The following is a 9,495-nucleotide window of genomic DNA, read 5'->3' as shown; positions in this document are numbered from 1 at the left end:
AGCTTTTTAAGAAGAATCTATTATAGTCTAGGTGTTTTGGTGGAATTCAGAAAATCTCATTATCAAATGACTTTAGACTAGATTTGTCAAAGTTTCATTATCGAACATCATCAATAGAAAAGCAATCTAGTCATCTTTGCAATGTTACATAAAATGCCCCACATTGTACACCTTTATATGTAAACACCAAGCCTTTTTATAATTCCTTTCAATAAGAGAAGGCTATATCATATTTGTGGAAATGGTAGTGTCTGGGTATATTTCTTCTGAGGTAAGGTCAAGGATCCTTGTTTTTCTGGTTTTCAATCCTGATATTTTGTCAAAGATTATAAATCTAATTATTAAGAGCTTTTTAATCCAGTTGATATTCAAAGAACTTCAAGATTGCAAAATTAATTCAATGTTCATAACCTTAAAAGCAACACAAATTTATTTATTGTACAAAAGGCGGAGAAAGGAACAAAAAACAAGATTAAACAGGATGCTGAAAATAGAAAGATACTACAGTGGTAGATAACAACTTCCACTTATTTATTTAGCCTACCCCATCATTCCAGTAATGTTGGGTGTGTAATTGGCCCAAGATTTTTTTTCTCATTTGCCACTCATTTCTTGATTATCTTTTGTGTCAACTCCTTTGGGTAAGTCTTCAGATACAAAATTCTTTGCTTCATTCTGAGCAGTCTCCATCATCATCTTTTTCTTCTCTGGCTGGAAATTTAGATCATTTTTAGATTCAGAACAACTTTTACTAAGGATGATAGCCTTGTACTGATTCTGAACACATATTGCGGTTGTGATTGGAGTAGTATTCACCAGACTCTTTGTATCCAGACCATTTGTATTGCCCACTGCCTCACTGGTCCTTAGAAAATCTGATACAGGTGTTTGAGGTTTCTTCAGAGTTACATCTTTCCAATTAATTCTTAAACCTGTGGGCCAGTCTCGAATTACATCTCCTTTTACTTCTTTATCATTTATAATCAGAGAGGTATTGAAAATTGAACGTTTTATCTTTGGCTCAAGTACTTTGTTTTCCTCGTTCTCTGTGGCATGTACTTCACTTGTTTTGATACTATCAACTTCACTTTGGGGTTTAATTCTCGATTATTTGACCAAAACAGACTGACTAACATCCACTTCTATGATTCCCTGAATCAAAAGGTCTTGAACCACTCGTTTAAAGTTACTACAATTCTCAATTGAGTGCCCTCGTGCTCCAGCATGATAGTCACAGAAGACTTTCTCATTATACCATCTTAGGTAAAGAGGCAATAAAGGCTTAGCCTGACATGGGGCAATAAGTAGGCTTTGAGTAACTTTGGATATAACTTGGTACACGAAATTGAAGGAAACTTGGGTAAAATTTCCCTTGATATCACTGTCTCCTTACAATTATTTACTTTTCTCTCTTGAAGACCTTGTGACTGATGATCAAAATGTTTGCTTTGAATGTTTGACTCTTGAACATCATGAGACAGACAGTAATTCGAACATTTTTCGGCCAGTTCTGAGTTTTTTATGAGCTTAGGTTTCCCATCTTCAAAACATAGCAATCCTTCTGTTATAAGATCTTGGACCTTTAATTTTAAAGTTATACAATTCTCTGCAGAGTAACTGAAATCTCCATAATGATAATTGCATAATTCTTTGACATTTTGCCAACTTGGATGCCAACAATAAGCTCTAGGAGGAATGGGTGTTATGAGATCATTTTCAAATAGAAAAGGTAACAAGTTTGAATATGAGATTCGAATTGGAATGAGCGATATCACTTTATTTTTTCCTTTCTTAGCTTTCTTCAATGACCTTTGAACCTCTTCTACACTTCGCTTCAGCTTGATCTCTGTCACTTTTTCTGGGATCCTTATTGGATTTCCACATCTCTTGGTCATTTGTTTTTATTGCATCAGCTACATCATTTATAATCCCATTCAAATATTTCACAACATGATCCTCTAAGGGTTTCTCTCCATGGATCACAATATTCACCATATCCATTAGTCTTGTCATTTGCTCCTTTGACTCACCTTGGAATTTTTTTGCTTGATCCAGTTGTTCATTTGAATCACCGTGGAATTTTTTTACTTGATCAATCATCTCCTGTTGAGTCTTGATAAATTGCTCTTTTAGTTTCTCGATTCTACCAACCCTTGATAAAATCTCATTCATGGCTATTATCCTTCTTTAGGAAGACCAAGTTAGCTCCACTTTGATTTCAAAAATTCTTTCATGGAATTCTCCACGAATTATTCCACGTTTTCATGATTAAATGCATGTAAAATAAAATGTAATTATGCAAAGATGCAAATGAAAAAATGAAAATGTAAATACAAACGTAAAAATGCAAATACAAATGTAAATATGTGAACGTAACAATAAGAATGCAATTTGTGCAATACAAAGCAAACATAAAAGTATAAATAAAAAATGAAAATGCAAATACATGTATGAAAAGGTGTTACTCAAGAGTGATCATCTTAGAACAGATTTCATTGAACACAAAAGTTTCCATGCATCAAACAAAACTTTTACATGCAGGGGATAACTTTCAGTCCTAACTTCAATAAAACTTTATATATAGGGGATAACTTTCCTTCCTAACTTCTCTAAAGCCAAGTTAGTCTATCAGCTTATGGGTCATATTGCTTGTCTGGAATGCAGCTTCTTCCATGATATTCTCTTTTATCTTCTGTATCAGTTCTCGGAGTTGCTTATTTTCCCTTGTAAGAGAACCTTTCTGTCCAAGAAGTTCTTGGATAAGATCTTTATATATTTTGCAGTTCTTCTTTAATTTGGTGAACTCTGTTATCTACTCTTATGGGGTATTTCCTAGGCCAACATTTCTAAAGGCTTGACTGATCTTTTGGAAATCTTCATGAATGGTTTCCACTTTTGTGCTCAATTTCTTGTTTTGATCCTTCAAATAACATGCTTGAGCTTCATAAAAACCTCCTTTATTATGAATGCCCCGACTGATGCTCTTACCGTAGACTGCTTTTGGTATCAACCTAGTAGGATCTTTGTGTAATACTTTTGGTATCAATATAACAGGATCTTTGCGTGCATAGCTATCTTCTATCCTCGGAGTTTCCTCAGGATATCTTTCCTTAGCTGCGTCATATTTTGTTTGATCGTAAAACGTTTTGTCCATTTATGAATTCTTTCCAATTTGATGAACAGTCTTTCAAGTCAACACCTTTTGGTTATGCTATGATCATGCAATGCAAACAAAAGAAATCAATACAAACACGTTAGAGTAAAATAACATGTATATAAAAAAATAAAAACGAGAAAGGAAAAAATAAATTGGTTAGTACCAATTAATGGAAAGAAAAATTCTATCTATCAAGGTATAAATCCTAACCTCATGCTTTCTAGTTCCATGCTTTATTTAGAAAAGTTAACCTAATTGCATGATTTCTAGTTCGCATGTATTTATTCAGAAAAAATAAAATAAAATAAATTAAAAGCTAGAGCTTATTTCTCCTTTGTGTACACCTACAGACATGGTTTTAGTATTGTCTTAGATCAGGAGAATTTCTAGGGTTTATTATATGCAGGGTTTCAGTTCTAAGAGTAAAGGTACTCGAACTGTCCTTGTTGGTGCCCCTTGGGCTGCCAAACCCTCAATCCTAGTCCATTACAGACTTAAGCGGATCGAGTTTAATTCGAGGGGACACATTTCCCTATGCCTGACACGGAGAATAAATTCTCACGAAGACATAGGATATATAAACCCCAAAAACTACTTGCTAGGTCTGACACGGAGAATAAATTCTCACGAAGACGTCGCTTTCACTCCCACTTAAAAGGGACAAGCTTGATTATAAAGCTTATGTTATGCAATGCAAGTGTTGTGTGTGAGGAGAAATATTCAAACCTTTGACAAACAAATAAAATAAAATTTAATATCTGAAAATAAAATAAATATAATAAATATTATGAAAATCATAAGTAATAAAAATTTTGAAGAAAATAATTATAAATTAAATAAATATGAATTTTTAATTTCTAATTGATAGAGATAATTTATAATTGATTTTAAATCTTGACCAGTCCCCAGCGGAGTCGCCAAGCTGTCGTAACCGGTTTTTATCCGGGCACGAATTTTTACTTGGCGGGAAAAATAAAATGAATAAATAAATAATTTTGATTTAAAAAATATTTTGGGAGTCGCCATTGACCTTTTTGGGTTAGGTAGGTCAAATACTTAAAAATAATCTTTTAAAATAGTTTTAAAGAAAACATAATTTAAAAGATAAATTGATCTGCGTATAACAAAAAATTAGTAAAAGAAGGGATTCGTGGTCGATTACGTTTAGGGAAGGATTAGCACCACTATAACGCCCGATTCTATTATTAGAAATTTTAAAATTCAAAGATATATTTAATTTATAATCATGTTATTTCAAATCTATTACTATAATTTTAAGAAAATCTATTAATTTATATATATATATATATATATATATAATATTTATTTACTTAGAAATATCTGAAAATGACTTCTAAGTGCTTTAAAACAGTCCCTTTCTTGATATTAAAAAATAAATAAATATTAATAAAATATTTCTCTAAAAACAATTAAAAAATATATTAATATATATAATATATAAAAGTAAGATATTTATTTATTTAAAAATATCACAAAATGGACATCCAATTGCTTTAAACTGTCTTTTCTTAATATTGAAAGATAAATAAATATTATTAATTTATAAAATTAATTAAATAATATATATTAATATGATTAAAATAAAATAATAAAAAAATAATAATCAAAGTACTAAATTAAACATTGAAATTGAAATGATAATAATACAAATTAAATTGCAATTAAATAGTGACTAAAACACATAAAATTAAAATAATATGATTAAAATATAAAATATTAAAATTAAATGTCCTAGTTAGTAATATTATAAAAATACAATTACTAATAGTGTAATTAACCCTTAATTATTAAACAGTGATTAAAATAAAATTTATCAAAGTTAAAGGTTCTAACTCGAATAAATAAAAAAATCTAAGTGTTAATAATGTAATTTAACCTTATTTAATTAATTCAGGTTAAAATATAAATTATAAAAATTATAAGGGACTAATTTAGTATTTACCCTAAATATTTATAAATAAGGTAGTGACTAAATTATAAATAAATAAAATTTGATTACACAATTTAGTAACTGGAAATGTTGTATTTTGTGTTTAGTTCGTTTAGCAGGAATGTAAGATTACAATGTTTGGTTAAAAGAATAAAAGATTATTAGAATGCATATTTTATCAAATTGTTCTTATTATATATTTGTTTTTAACAAGTTGAATTCTACTATAATATTACTATAATTAATTTATATATTTTAAAAAAAATTAAATTCATAAAATTTATATAATTTGTTTTTTTATAAAATTGAAAAGAAAAATAGGTTTAATGAAAGGGTAAAAATTTTATTTTAACTCCTAAACTTCATATAAAATTCTAATTATTGACTTTTTTTGTAAATCTAAAATAGTTTAAGGATAAATTTGTAATTTAACCTCCGTAGAATTTTTTTATTCAACGAAAAAATAAGGATATTTTTTAAGAAAAAAATTTAAGGGCATTTTAATCAAAAACGACGGTAATCCAACAATACCCAAGAGAAGGGAATAATCACATTCCCGGTAATATACCCCCAAAATACCACTGTTAGGAATAAAAGATTACCGCGGGTTAGGAATGTTTGTCAACCAAACGGGAGAATGACACTCCATTCCCCCGATAATCCCATATCACCTGAACCAAACACCCCCTTAAGGTATGGTTCGTTCAAGCCAAGGAAGCGGCCAAGATACCGGTTTAAGAAGATAAAAGTATAATTAATAATAAAATTTAAAAATACAAAATCCAATTATATATTTATTAATGTAATTTTTAAATAAGAAAATGGCCCCAGAAGGAAACATAATTTGGTTCTTTCTTAATGGGCCTAAATTTAAGAAGTTATTAATAAGATATCATGTTATTTGAAAAGTTTCAACAATGTTGTATGACATTTTATCTTTACTCATATTTGTTCGAGACATATGTCGTAATTATGTTTATAGATTAAATAATAGAATTATTTTTTGAAAGTCGGATTCAGTAAAACATCGGATTGAGATATAAAATTTTTGGATCAAAATCAAGACGATAAAAAACTAGCCCATGTCTAGCTCTACAATTAACAACATCATGACATATGACACCAACTTATCTAAAAAAATTATTAAGTTTAACAGCCAACGTTGATAAAAAAAATAAATTTAATTTATTTAAAAACTTTATTGAATAAAAAATTAAAGATTAATTATTTTTTTAACAAAAAATTGACTGCTCTTGGAACCCTTAAACCTTGAGAAAATGATTGTTCACAAAAGCATATACAATAGCAGATTGGAACTGTGTTGACCTTGACCTAATATTGCTTATAGCTTGGGCGGTGATTCATTGAAGAGTTAATAAAATGTTGTGGAAAGCTACAGTACTAGTTAGAAGTGATTTTAGGATTCCTAAAATAGACCATCTTTTGTACAACAATATTGATTTATTTCAGTCTAGGATTACTAATTAATCTAGCATTCCATACGATACTAAGCATTACATGCATGAGTGAACAAAAATCAACTAGACTAAAAAAATTTGATATTTTCAACTTGATTCAACTAAAATAAACTCAACTTATGTTTTAACAAATTCTAACGAACTTTTTTTTTTTAATTCGAGTCGAATTATAAAATAGAATTCAAAAAAATCAAATATTTTAATAATTAGTATATCAATTTTCAAGTTTGAGTCAAATTTTTCTACTTTGTATGATGTATATAAATATATTATAGAAAATCGTTTAAATTATAATCAAATAGTACAATAATATTATAAATATTTAGAATTAGATTCAAATATAAACTCAAACAACCCAACTTGACTCGAATAATTCAATTTTTTTACTCAACTTGATTCGACTTGCTCGAACATTCACCCCTAATTACATGTAGGGGTGCACAAAAAATCCGAATATCCGAATATCCGAAAAAAATATCCGAAACCGGTTTTGGGAAAAACCGGTTTTTTTTAACCGGATCGGATTTTTTTAAACCGGTTATTTTAACCGGTTTGGAGAAAAAAAACCTAGACCGGTTTTTTTACCGGATAAAAAACCGGTTTGAAAAAAACCGGTTAAAAAACCGGTTTTTATCCGGAAAAAAAAAACCGGTCTGGGTTTAAAAAACTAGCCGTTAATATAGCCGTTTGTGACCGTTTTTGACCGTTTTTTCTTTAAAAAATTACCATTTTACCACCCTAAACATGTATAAATAGGTTGGGGATGTATTTGGTTGATTACAACTTTCTCAAATCTTATTACACAACACTTAAACATCTCTCAAATCTTAGTTTTGTAATTTTTATTCATCATGAGTAACACTGCTGAATCTTCCGTCGGGGGAAACCTTGAAGTCGTGAGAGTGATCGAACACACTCGAAACAAAGATATTTGGGATCACTACGATTTATGTGAGATGTCAAATGGCTCGAGGAGGGCGCGTTGTAAACTTTGTCTAAAGTTTCTTGCATCGGAAGGAAACACAACGTGAAGAACCATTTGACAAAATCATGCAAGGCACTTCGCTCAAGATCGGATCCTAGTCAATCGAATCTTACACCGCAAGGTGGTGTTTTTGTTTACGACAACGAAAAATTACGAGAAGCGTTTACAAAGTTCGTGATTACAAAAGCATTGCCGTTCGACCACTTTGATGATGAAGATTTCACGACAACAATTCAACAACTAATGCAACCACGTTATACTCAAGTAAGTCGTACTACCCTTAGAAGAGATGCTATAAAATGTGGCGTACGGCGAGGGAAAAAATGATTTTAGGATTCCAAGAACACCGTTATGGTGTGTCGCTTACATGTGACGTTTGGAGTTCCCCTCATAATACCGGAAATTCTTTTTTAGCCGTTACGTCACATTGGTTAGATCAAGATAATTGGCAAATGATGAAAGAACAATCGCGTTTGAATTATTCGGTGAGCCGCATACCGGTGCTAATTTATTTACACTTTTAAAACGGGTAATTTGTCTTTATAAATTAGAAAATAAAGTTTTTTCTATATCTTTGATAATGCATCGAATAATACAACGCGGTTCCAAGATTGAAAATATTACTTTCACCGATTTTAGACAGTGCGTTTTTTCATACCCGTTGCGTTGCACACATAATTAATTTATCCGTGCAAGCCGGTTTGGAGGTTATTGAGCCAATTAGATTAGAATTTAAACAATGATAAAATCGATTCTTTGTAACAACAACAAAAGACTAAATGATTATAAACGATTTTGTAAGTCTGTTAATAAAAAAGCTTTGGGTCCTAATTTGGATTGTCCAACTCGTTGGAACTCAACTTGGATGATGATGCATACTGCCTTAAGGCAAAGGGAAACATTGCAAACATTTCACGATCGGCTTTTCGAGAGGGGTCATGTCCCAGACATTTATCCGGATTCGAGTTGGGAAACTATAGCCAAAATAACCGATTTGCTTGAGGTTTTTAAAAATGCAACAACTTTTTTATCCGGTGTTTATTACCCTACTAGCCCGTTGGTTCTTAATCAAATATTTTGTTGGCTACCCGACTAAATGACTTTGAATTTGAAACCGAAGTTTTTCAAGAAATTGGCTTTGCAATGAAGGAAAAACTTTTAAAATATTTTAAGGAGATTCCCCCCATTTTTACTTGTGCCGCCGCTTTAAACCCAACGTTAAATGTTGGTGGGGTTGAAACACTAATTGAACAAATTGCTTTTGCTTTTAATCTAACCGATGATGAACCCAACTTTGTCCAAAACCAAATAAATTATTTTAACAAATGTTTTCGAGACATGTTTGCAATTTATTTAAATAAATACGGATCAAGTAGTGTAATACACGATCAAATGAGAATGAATGCGGAATCATCTAGTAGACGTCCAAGTAACATAAATTTGAATCTTTTTAACACTCTTGTAAATTCCCAATCCAAACGATCACGTACTACCACCCAAGTAGCGAGTGGGAAATTATATGTCATGCGATTTTCTATCAAAAAACATTTGAAGAGTTTGAAAGTTTGGATATTTTGGCTTGGTGGAAAGAAAAGGAAGCACAATTTCCGATTCTAGCCGCCATGGCCCGTGATTTACTAACCGTCAAGCTTCTACGGTAGCTTCGGAATCCGCTTTTTCTGTTAGTGGCAGGGTTATATCGCAACGGAGATCAAGACTAAGTCCCGAGTCGGTGGAAGTATGCATTTGTTTAAAGGATTATTTGGATGGAGCGGCTCGTAAGCAACATATCACCACCCTAGAAGATGCAATTGATGCCGATTTGGAAGCAAACTTACACATTGAAGAAGTCGAACTTGGAATATCCCCTCCAAACGAAGAAGGCGAAGATGATGAAGAAGAGATGGCAATGTAGTTTATTTTA

This window comes from Hibiscus syriacus, unplaced genomic scaffold (assembly GCF_006381635.1).
Source record: "Hibiscus syriacus cultivar Baekdansim isolate YM2019G1 unplaced genomic scaffold, ASM638163v2 tig00110928_pilon, whole genome shotgun sequence".
Classification (NCBI taxonomy): domain Eukaryota; kingdom Viridiplantae; phylum Streptophyta; class Magnoliopsida; order Malvales; family Malvaceae; genus Hibiscus; species Hibiscus syriacus.
This window is presented reverse-complemented; position numbering follows the sequence as displayed.